The following is a 10,964-nucleotide window of genomic DNA, read 5'->3' on the forward strand; positions in this document are numbered from 1 at the left end:
CTTTCTCTTAAATGGGTAGGAATCTACAATTTGGAAACCATTTTGCAAAAGTTAACATCCCTGTTAGAGGCATGCCTATGGACATTAATTACACTTAAATGGACACTAATAAATTAAGTTTACACTCAGCTTAAGCCAGGTGTAACATTCAACTAAAGCAAAAGATCTCAGAAGTTTAGAGGGGGAAAATTTCTCAAGCCATATACCAAGAAATAAGAATTAGACTGGTGCCAATCTTCTAATCAGCTAGAAGATAACGAAACACTATGTCCAAAGTTATGAGCAAAAAATTATCATGAACTTGGAATTCCATACCAACCATGTGGAAAAATAAAAAGATTTTGAGATATTACAAGGTGTGGTAAGATGAAGACTGACCTTCTTCCCTGCCAAGGATGTCCACATCCTAACCCCTGGAATCTGTAAATGTTGCCTCATATTGCAAAAGTGATTACAGATGTAATTCGGCTCAGGATCTTCAGTTCAGGAGATTGCCCTGCATCATGCAAGTGGGCCCAGTGTGGTCACAAGAATCCTTCTGAACAGGAAGCAAGAAGGTTAAAGGAAGGAGGAGGCAGTGTGATGGTGGAAGCAAGACATCACCAGCTAAGGAAAGCAGGCAGTCTTCAGCAGCAAGAAAAGGCAAGGAAATGGATTTTCCCCTAGTGGCTCCAGAAGGAACCAGTCCTGCTGCCTTTGGCCCAGAGAAACTTGATTTCAGACTTCTGACCTCCAGAACCCATTAAATGATACATCTGTGTTGTTTAAGCCACCAAGTTTTTGGTTAAGTCATGTGCTGTGTAAAGCAGCATGAAAACACAGGATTCAAAGTTTACTGCCTATGAAATGTCTCTTTGAAAAAGAATTTGAGAGTATACTACAGAAAAACAAAACAGCAACAGGAAGAACTGACAAAGACGCTCCTTGACCAAACTTTGGGCAGGCTCCTTTAAAGCCCTCTTCTTGACTAGGCCTCTACCTCAGCCTTGTCCTATCTTCAGCCTGCCTAGCCCAGTTGTAGCAAGAATCCTGCTAAGTCAGTTTAGCAAGAATCCCTCCACCCTTCATGAAATCTGATCATCCTAGATATCTGAACAGATTCCTCATCCCCCACTCTTGATATCTGATCACCCTGGCCTGTCTTCAGCAAGAATCTTGTTATGTCGGTTTAGCCAGAATCCCCCTACACTTGATGTCTCTCCTCTTAGTGATTTTCCATCACTGACCTTCTTGCTCTGCCCATTGGCTATCCATCTCCACTTGTCCTTGCTGCATGCAGAGTTGAGCCTGATCTCTCCACTATTTTAATAGTCTTGATACCGACTGCAATGGTCCTGAATAAAGTCCACTTTCCCTTTTTAGCAAGAGTCAGAATAATTCTTTTACACAAAATAAGAAAGAGAGGCAAAAACAGGATCCGTAACACTGCCGCAGGCCAAAATTAGACATTTCCAAATGCCAACTGTGTAGCTGCATAGAGAGCAACCTGTCTACATTAAAATAGGAAACATGAGGTGTCTTAGAAGAAAGTGGATTCCAGGCAACACAAAGATCAGGGGTATAGTAGTGATACAGTAAAAGCTTACATATAAAGACATCAAAAAGAGTGTAAGGGAGCTATTAGAAATCTGAAGACAAGCAATTAGCAGAGTGAGAAAAGTCAGTCTGACGTGATGTAAAATACAAAGGGACATGGCTGTGACCTTGGTGGTATATGAGAAAAGTGAATTCATTTGATCTTGACATCTTCAACATTAGGGATTATGTTTCCTTCCCTACACACTTCATCATAATACTTGAAATTGAAGTAAATGATATTGACATTATTATGATTATGTAAGAATTGTACTGGCTATTAATGCTCACAATATAGACAATGTCTAAAACTGAACCCTGATCTGCACACACACTCCCCACTCCAAACCTAAGCCCCCACTTTCTAGAAGCAATCACTGTTAGCTGCCAAAAATATTCTCCACACTATTCAAGAATCTGCGTGTATTCATGAATACCCACAAATATTTAATATCTCATTTTATTCAAAAACTAGAATCATTCTAAAATCAACACCTCTTTTTCACTTAACAGTACACCTTGGAGACTGTATAGGTTAACACCTATAGATCTACCCGGCAGTGCCCCTAAAGGTTAACAACCATTTCTGGGGGAAGAGGCAGAGGCAATGGGCCCTGTTTGTGGCATCTGCAGATTTCCATGTGGCAAATACTCATGCTATGGTGGCCAGTTTCCAAGCTGCCAACGTGATGTCACTAAACGCAGTTTCTCCAGTATCCCAGTGGGTCTATCTCAACCTTTTCCACAGCTTTACAGCATCCTAAAGTATTAGTGTAATTTATTCAACCAGCCCTTCTCTGTGGGAATGAACTAAGAGAAACTTAGAGAATGGATCAACTTGCAATGGGAGTTAAAGATGAAGCACCATGCAATAAAGAGCTTAATAGGCAATGATGACCAAAGGCAAGCTGAAAAAATGAGGAAGCAAAAACTACCAGTAAGCAGAGAAAAGTAGCTGGTACAGAGAAGGAAACAGCACTTGAGATGCAGAGCAAAGCAGCCACCACCAGAGACCTTTTAGCCCAAAAGAGACTGAATAGCCCACCCCAAAGCTGCTTCATGCTTCAGTTCCTGATGGCTTTCATTTCTAGTATAACGAATTCAGACAGCAAATGCTCTTTTTTCCTTACAATAATCTGAATAAGTTATTTGTGTCTTTCAACCAAATTCACTGGTGCCTCTTAGTTATGTTTTTAGTTGTGACCACTTTCTTTCTTTTTTTTTTTTTTTTGAGACAGAGTCTGGCTCTGTCCCCCAGGCTGGAGTGCAGTGGCACCATCTCGGCTCACTGCAAGCTCTGCCTCCCGGGTTCACGCCATTCTCCTGCCTCAGCCTCCCGAGTAGCTGGGACTACAGGCGCCTGCCACCACGCCCTGCTAATTTTTTTGAATTTTTGGTAGAGACAGGGTTTCACGATGTTGGCCAGGATGGTCTCGAACTCCTGACCTCGTGATCCGCCCACCTCGGCCTCCCAAAGTGCTAGGATTACAGGCTTGAGCCACTGCGCCCGGCCAGTTGTGACCACTTTCTCACTGAACCATGGACTAAGATACATCAAGAAAAAAGATTATTTTTAAATGTTGAAATCTTAGTAAACATATTTGTGATCACTTCCTCACTGTACCACAGACTAAGATATATTAAGAATAAAGATTATTTTACATGTGGAAATCTTAATAAACACCATTGATAAAAATGTCATTATAATTTTGCCATGCTCTAGATCCAAGGCTGGAAGGAATGCTCACAGGAGGAATGAGCAGTGAAGCAGATTAACATCAAAGCACAACTAAAAACACAAAAAATAAAGGAAGGTACATCTGCAACAAGAGTCTGAAATACCACTTATTTTGACTGGTCACTCTGGTCAAGATGAAATATGGGAACCTAAAGGCTACATATACCAGCTCTCCCCCTAAAACATCTTGTTCTGAAATAGCACCCTGGGATAGCCTAAGCCACCCTACCACTGGTGGTCCCGTGGGAAGAACTGCTCCAGTACCTCCTCCTGACCCCTTTATTTCCCTTTACTGGGAGATCATCTAGAATCCTAAGAAAAATAGCTCAGAGCAGTCTGAGCTCTGTGAGGTCCACAAAATCTATCAGGCCCAGAGAGATGTGCATATGGGACTTCAGTTATGGATCCTCCCATGCCTGGTGAAAACTGTTTAAGGGCATTTTGTGCCTGGCTAGCTGCCTCCCCCATTATCTTCATGTTCTTGGAATTTGTGATACAAAGAACAAGGTTTAGACAACCAATAGCTTATGTTATTTTGATGTAAATTCTTGGTAAAATCTTAGAAACAGTCCCTTCTTTTTTCCTTAAAAACCCACTTGTAACTGCTGCTAATTGGAGTGTATATTCAGGACAACTTGAATCTATGCACCTGGGTGGCCATCCTCAAGCTCTGGACTCAAATTAACTCTACTTAATCATATTTCCATTATTTAAGGTTGACAATCCAATCCTATACTTCCCTGTGGTCCAACCCAATCCCACTTGCATCTCTCATAACTACATTAATTCCACATTAAACAAATGTCTTTTCAAAAACTGCACAACCTCAGAAACCCATTTATCTGCCTCTTGCTCCCCCTATTAGCATATAATCTTAGAAAAATCATTTGGCTTCCTTTCCTCTTTCTTATGTTTACTTGGGAACAACAAGAAAAGAGACAGATCATAGCCACAATTATAAAACAGTATAAATAATCACCATCAAGGAAAGGGACAGCCAGTGAAAGCAAGATACATGAAAGACCCAGTGCCATCAACCCACAAAGTCCTCAGAAATGCCCAGATTTTCTCTTCAAAAGAGCCACGCAAGTTCCATACATACCTTCATATTCCTCCAGGTTTTGTTTTTGGGAGATTTTGTTTGTTTTGAGACGAGGTCTCACTCTGCCGCCCAGACTGGAGTGCAGTGGCACGATCACAGTTCACTGCAGCGTCAATCTCCCAGGGCTCAGGTGATCCTCCCACCTCAGCCTCCTGAGTCCTAAGTAGCTGGGACTACAGGTGCATGCCACCATGTCTAGCTAATATTTGTATTTTTTCTCAAGATGGGATTTTGCCATGTTGCCCTGGCTGGTCTCGAACTCCCGGGCTGGGGCAATCCACCCACCTTGGCCTCCCAAAGTGCTAGGATTATAGGCATGAGCCACAAAGCCCGGCCTACTCCTCTAGTTTAAGTATGCATTATCTGATACAATCAAAGTGTTCAAAAGAAATAAGCCTAAATGTTCTTCAATTTTAACTTTTCATTATCAGCACAAATATGATTTATAACTTCCCATTCAATATATTTCTTATATCACCAATAGCATTATTACCATTATTTCCACTGTATCGTGCTTCAAATTAATACTTTTTTATTTTTTCATTAAATTTGCAGAATACAATCTTCAAACAAATTCTATAAATGCCCAATTGCCAAGCAAGTAGGGGAAGTGGGGCTGGGGAGGATGCAGCAAAGCTCTGCTAGCTTGGCCTCCCCTTTCCCTATGGTGAGCACTGCTGGGGTGGAAGGACCAGGCACACACACTGCACCTGCCGGCCTCTGGGTGTGCCCACCTGTAATGCTATTGCCCAAATGATTTCCCTTCCCATCAGCTTCCCAGCTGCCACCTCAGCCTCCCTTCAAGGAGTCCCCATGATTCTCCATGGCTTGCCCCTGATTCTGCAAATAAAAAGATCAACAGTGTCTATATAATTGGTAGGTTGCTTGTTTTGTTTTTGTAAGCACATATTTTTAAGATCATTGGCAAGAGGACAAATTGCCAATATTTTATACATAGAGCACCTTGTGTCAGGTAGATATTTAATATTTCTATAACTAGTAAAATATTTAAATTATGGTTTTAATTAAGTTAAAATTTTTTCTCACAGCAAGTCCTGGGTCGGCTTCTATTACTTGCTTCCTAATTTCTAGAAAGATAGGAAACAAAATAATTTTTAAAGTCCTAGAAACAAATGCTGACAAAATTTCATTATAACAGAGATTTTTTTTTCTCAAATTTAATCTAAACTAGAATTGTAAGCTGCTTGTATATGCTCCACCTTACCACTGCCCATTGCCAGTAAGGGAGAAGTGGCCACTGCTGCTTCTGACCTACTGTATTTCCACATCTGTTACCTGTAATTCTTTACTGAATATATGAATTACATGTCTCTTCTACTGAACTATGATCTCCATGAAAAGAGGACAGTTTCTCATCCATCCTGGTGTCTCTGGTTATCTATCAGTGCCTAGCCCATGGTAGATGCTCATTAAATATTTCTTGAAAAGCATAAAAAATTACTAAAAATTAATTACTAAAGTGAATTATCCAACCAATTAAAAATTTAACATATCAACGTATGCTGAAAATCACTCGCAAGCTAATTTCCATATATACCTTCACTACAAAAAAGTATACTTTTGCTAAAGATTCTTATATATTTATTCCATTTACTCTATTTCAAGATAGCATTTAAATTTTTATGAAGACTAAAATTCAGACATTAGAAGTCACAATCTAGTTATCTAAATTTGTACTTCTGGTTATCCAAAAGTCCTTCACCTGCATTTTAAATAACATAGGGGGCCCCGGGAAGATGAAGGGCTCGAGAGACTCATCTGCTGTGCTTGTGCTCCAACCCTCTCTTCACCCTGCTCTTCATCTCTCCCTCTACTCGCAGAGCCGCACAGGCTCCCTTTCGTTGTGGAAAGGCTCTGCTCATGTGGCTGGGTGTGCTTCCATCACGCTTCAAGTCATGTGGAGGAAATGCAACGAGGGTGGCGCTCCTAAACTCTCCCACTCTCCTCTCCAAGGGGCAGAAGGACATGTGGGGTCAATGGTCTGGAAGAAGCACCTGGGCAAGACAGGCTCACCTCCTGCTCTCTCTCAGCCCCTGTCCCTGGGTGCAGCCTTCTGTCCCTGGGTGTTCCCTGGTCTGGTCTCTCTAATGGGCTCTCCATGCAGGAAGGTGCCTGCCCTTTGAGGCCCAGACTTGTTGGCTGTGTCAGTCACCCAGTGGGCAGGTCTAAGTCAAGCAGGCTAAAAAGCCCTTTTCACTCCAGATCTGATGCCATGTCCTCCAGTCAGCCAACAGAGGAGACAATTTGATCTCCATCTGGCAGTCTCCTGTGCCTTACTTCTCAAGGAAAAGAAATAGTATCACTTAGTGACTCCCTGGAACCCCCCAAATCAGACTAGTAACTCCTACATTTATGTGTAAGATGAGTCACAGCTTAAAAGGATATGAAGTGATGTAACAATATTTAAATACCATTACTACTGAAGAGAAACATAATTACTAGCTGTTGCATATGAGTGCAATCCCACATTTGGGGACAGGGTTGAATGATAAAATTGCCAACGACAGATATTTAGAACCAAGACAAACATATGAGTCATTTCACTCACTTCAACCCGCCTACAGTTGCTGACAAAGTCAAGATTATATTTTAGTTGCTTTTGCAGCAGTATGATTGTTTTAACAGATGACACAAGACTGGTTTGTAACAACTCCTTGCTTGTGGGTATTTTATAAACTGTTTATTGAGAGATTACTATGTGCCAGACACTGTGCTAAGCATTTAACATGCATAATCTCACTTAAACCTCACAAAAGCCTATGTTAGTTTTATGACTATCCCCACTTTACATACATGGAGACTGAGGCGTTGAAAGGTTAAGTAATTCAGGCCATATGGGAAGTAAGTGACATAGCAGGACTTAAAAGCCAGGCTGTCCAATTTCAACTTCAAAGCCATGTTTCTAACCACCAAGTGCTTTTGTTGAAGTGTAAGCATTAATAGATGATCTTACTACATTTCTGCTCACTTCCAATAGTCCTTACATTTCTTCCCATAGAAACAAATCTATGTGATTCCTGTGAATTCTTAACAGCTGTATTTTCTGGATTCTAGTAGCCTTCCAATCTCATTAGATGAAATTGTCAATTATTTGTGCAAAATGGAGATGAATGGTATTTTGAAGAATCCAAGAACAATTTATATGAAATATTCTTTGTGATCATAAGCAACTGGACCTGCTATATTATAAGTTGTGTGTTTTAGGATAATAACTAGAAATGATCAAGAAACATGTAAAAATTTGACACAATAATCACCAAATGATGCTGAACTTTACTAAAACACTTTATGCTTTGAGTGTTACTAAAGCAACTGTCTTCATGATTAATTCCCGTGATTACGGAAAGGGCTCTACTGAATCTACTTCATTCACTTAGTTTTAAGAACTTTTTTCCCAGCTCATTCAGAATTGCAAGTATGTGCAGTTATATGCACTACAATAAAAGTTTGTGTTGAATTTGGCCCAACAGGTATTAACAAGAAATGTTCTAATTACAGCAAATTCCTGCAGACCAGATACAAGAAGATAACTCACAGACTGCCCACTCTGATGGTTATTAACTAATTCCACATACAGTGGTAACGATCAACCCAATGGTAATATTTCTACCCTTTAAATAAAAAATAATGTGCAAAAGCCAAACTGTGCCTAAAGTGACACTCAAAAACAAGAACGAGGTATTGACTAGAACTGAGAAGCACACAGGAAGAACTATATTATCATTCTTTGAGTTATGTAAGTATTACTGGGTCCCTGAATGGCCCTTGGGTTCAAATTTGACCATAAGGCCATCAAAAGCCAGCAATTTGGTAACACTGAATGGGATTTAATAAATAAAAGTGCTCATATCACACTAAAACTGTCATTCATTCAATCATTTTTGTAAGGTACCCTAAGCTCCAAGCACAGTACCACAGAATTCTCACAAGACACAGCTGCATTCCACAAATTTCACCTAACAAATCCTAAACCGTGTTATATATAAACATCTCATATGTGCATATGTGTTTAATATTATATTCCTTACACTCTGTTACTGTTATTGTGCTAATAATGTTGCGTTAGGATAACTTATATAATAAGTAAGATTTATTTTATATAACAAACATCAATAGTGCCATATATCTTCAGGAGACCAGATGAATTAAGTAGCAACTAAGAACCTGACTCATAAGTAGTAACTAGCATTTATTCTGTACAATCTAAATGCTTTATGTATATTATCTCATTTAGTCTCACATCAAAACTATGAGGTAGGTATCATTATTGCTCATTAAACAAATGAGAAAATTGGTAGGTTAACTGCAAAGATCACACAGTTCTTAAGTTAGAGAAGTGGCACTTGGAACAATGCAAGAAGGCTTTGAATAAATAAAATGGCAAGCAAATGAACAAAGGCTTATCAAGAGTGTCTGTCAACAAGGATCCTCTAGCATTAAACAAGGGCAAGAGGCATGGAAATGTCTTCAAGTCAATAGACAGCCGTAAGTGTTTCACCACTGTAAGACAGAGCAACCTCCCTAGATGTGCACAGATCTTAAATAATGGATTTCACCAGAACTGCGCCATTTGAAGCCTAAAGTTACTCCAATACCAAACAATAAATCATCTACCTACTCTGGAAAACAAAACAAAATTAAACAAGAAAAGCCACAGACAGAAAAAACACTGGAATGAAATGCACTAAAATGACACTGACACTATAAGTTAGAAAAAATTTTTTTTTAATTTTCCAAATACATTTTACCTTTTCTATAACATAGTATGGTGACTAGAAAGGAAAACTTGCTCCTCGGTGTTCTTACAAGGTTTTAGATGGAAAGCTATAGGACAATTTTTAAAACAAATTATATAATCAAAATAATTCTGTCCTATCTCTATGGATACCTAAAAGTTCCACTTGGAATACCGAGTAGCCAATCATTAAGTGAATGACAATTAGATGAAGAATATAAAGACTAGCTTTTCCTTGGAGAAATGAGATTAATTAAACTTTCTAATATTCATTAATTCAGAAAGTACTGAACACCATTTACTGCCACTGTACCTAGCTATCATTAATACAAACACAGATAAAACAGTTCCTCAAAAAGATCACATTCTTGAGGGAATCAGACACATAAAGACCAACTGTAAATAATGTGATAAATGCTCTTTAATAGATGTGTTTTTTAAATGCTACAAAATAGCTGATGGAAAAAAAGCAAAGTCAGAAAAAAGTTTTAGGTACAAAACAACATTTGATCCAGGTCCTAAAATAGCATGGTAGAGGCTGCACACAGTGGCTCACGCCTATAATCCTAGCACTTTGGGAGGCCTAGGCAGGTAGATCACTTAAGGCCAGGAGTTTGAGACCAGCATGGCCAACACAGCAAAATCCCGTGTCTACTAAAAATACAAAAGTTAGCCAGGCATGGTGACGGGTGCCTGTAGTCCCAGCTAGTCAGGAGGCAGAGGCAGGAGGATTGCCTGAACCTGGGAGACGGAGGTTGCAAGGAGCCGAGATCAGGTCACTGAACTCCAGCCTGGACGACAGAATGAGACTGTCTCAAAAAATAGTAATAATAAAACAAAAGCACGGTAGAAACTCACCATGTGGACAAGGAGAGGAAGCTACAATGTTACAATAAAAAGCCAGAGACCCCCAGCAACAGGAACGGCTATTTCAACAGCAGCTACATCAACAGTAATGTGGGGTAGGAAAGACAGGGCCCCAAACTTCTAACATGTCTCCTTCACCTCCTTTTTCACAACACTCACCCCTGACAACTGGATAATCTACCGCAAGAGCAGAAGTATATATAGGAAAACAAGAAAAATATTTAGGGATTAGAAATTAGTTTGAGGTCATCAAGAAAGCTAAATAACTTAGTAAAAATTTAATTAATATTTTGACACTACTAACGTATCACTATTACCTGGGTATTCAATCATTATTACCTAGGTCATTCATATTTGAATGATCAAAATAAGGGTAACCGTAAGCCTTTTTAATTATGCAAATTTTACTCAAAAAGCAAATTTTAAAACCAAATCTAATCACATCCAAATACATATTTCTTCAATATTAAGAAACATCTATGTAATTGGCCAGGTGCAGTGGCTCATGCCTGTAATCCCAACACTTTGGGACGCTAAGGCAGGGGTCAGGAGAGGTCAGGAGATTGAGACCATCCTGGCTAACACGGTGAAACCCCGTCTCTACTAAAAAATACAAAAAATTAGCCGGGCATGGTGGCAGGCGCCTGTAGTCCCAGCTACTTGGGAGGCTGAGGCAGGAGAATAGTTTGAACCCAGGAGGTGGAGCTTGCAGTGAGCCAAGATTGCGCCACTGCACTCCAGCCTGGGCGACACAGCGAGACTCCATCTCAAAAAATAAAAAATAAAAAATAGATAAATAAATAAAACAGTTGCTGCAAAGGCAACGCCAGAGGCCTCCCAGGGTGATGACTGTTGACAAAGATCACTGGCACCTAAATTCAAGCAGGTCTGTGAAACTCTGTCTTGTTCTTTTTTTTTTTTTTTTT

The 10,964-nt window shown here is 39.7% G+C and overlaps 1 protein-coding gene across 7 annotated transcripts in view; it reads right to left on the minus strand.

Moving 5' to 3' along the window:
• Positions 1-10,964, minus strand: part of USP6NL (USP6 N-terminal like) — a 150,986-nt gene that overhangs the window by 73,146 nt on the left and 66,876 nt on the right. The window lies entirely within an intron of this gene.

Source organism: Hylobates moloch, unplaced genomic scaffold (genome assembly GCF_009828535.3).
Source record: "Hylobates moloch isolate HMO894 unplaced genomic scaffold, HMol_V3 SCAFFOLD_2, whole genome shotgun sequence".
Lineage (NCBI taxonomy): Eukaryota > Metazoa > Chordata > Mammalia > Primates > Hylobatidae > Hylobates > Hylobates moloch.